A 1477-nucleotide genomic window follows, 5' to 3' on the forward strand; every position below is an offset into this window, starting at 1 on the left:
GGCGCGCGGGGCGCGGCGGGGCGGGGCGCGGAGGGCGCGGAGGGCGCGGAGCGGAGGGGCCCGCCCCTCGCTGCTGCCCGTGCACTGCGCGAGATTTGTTTGTTTGTTGGTAGTCTTTCCCTCTCTCGACTCCTCCTCCCTCACCCCAAAATAGAAATGAACCGGGGCGGCCAAGTCTCACAAAACGCCCCCGCGTGAAAACAAGTGTCTGCATTCTTCGAGTGACGCATTCTTCGAGGAGTCCCCCGAATGTAGGATGGTTAGTGTTGGAGGAATGGGGGTCAGTATGAAAGGTGCGTGGTGGGTTGGTGTTGCCAAAATGTCAGAATTGGAGAAGGCCAGGCTTCCTGGAGTGCTACTTTCAGACCTCATAAAGTTACTTTTCGTGGTTATGTTATGTATGGAACTAAATTGTGAAAGGATATTTAATCTGCAAGTGTGTCACATCGAAGTTGGACAAAGAAAAGTGAAGGAACGTGGAGCAAAGACGGATCGGGACAATAGATAATTGCTTGGATTTCGGTGAGAGAAGATGCTCCAAGAAACGAATGATGTCAAGGCTCTGAACTAGTTTTAAAATGAGCTTCAGCATTCCCTTTTGTTACTTTTAAAATCTCATTAGCCCAAAGACTCAAATTCTATCCAAAATCAGACACGGTGGGTGTGACATATCAAGCAACAATATTGCCCTACACACATTACGTCTAAACTATCTGCGTATAAAAGTAAGGCTTCCAATATTTTATTGTACTTGGCTACGCTCTGAAGAACAAATTAGAACCCTTTTTGATCTGAACTTGATTGAAAAGAGTATTTTACAGACACATAGTATTTTAAGGAAAAAATTATTTCATTTGAAATTAAAATCAAGAGTATGGTAAAATCCCTAATGGAAACGTTTGAATTACAAGGTAATTAAATGCATTGTCATTGATAACTAAAGGAAACCATAATTTTTGGAAAACTTAGAATGTGGAGTACTCTGGAGATAAATAGTGCCTAGCTTTTGTCCAGGCATTTACACATAAGTCATAGACTACCAAAATAGTACACTGATTTTCCTGCCTTCATTCTTTCCTGTCTCCTTTCTAGCACACTGCTCCTGATATACATTTCCCAGAACATCCTTCTCTTACTCAAATCAACCACTTCTAATGGTCTACTAATATCCCCAAGATCAAATCCAAAATGGAGACTAGCTTTTCAGAACCAGCATAATATTCTTTTGTGGAACTGTAATACTGATATCTCTATGGCCTGAAATGTTACTAGTGGAGAATCTTTTATTTGAAACTATATGACTTCTCAGTCCTCAGGAGCCCTACTGATGCAGCTAACAGTTTAATGGTCCTCCAAAATAGGCTAGAGTCTAGCTGGAAGGTGAGAAAGCAATGGAGGAGAGAGGTGCCTAGTGAAGAGGCATTGAAAGGGCGGATCAGTGCCACAAAATATGCTGTCTTCACAGTTTTATGAAACT

The sequence above is a fragment of the Carlito syrichta genome, unplaced genomic scaffold (genome assembly GCF_000164805.1).
Source record: "Carlito syrichta isolate Samal-C Ts95f unplaced genomic scaffold, Tarsius_syrichta-2.0.1 Scaffold313431, whole genome shotgun sequence".
Taxonomy (NCBI): domain Eukaryota; kingdom Metazoa; phylum Chordata; class Mammalia; order Primates; family Tarsiidae; genus Carlito; species Carlito syrichta.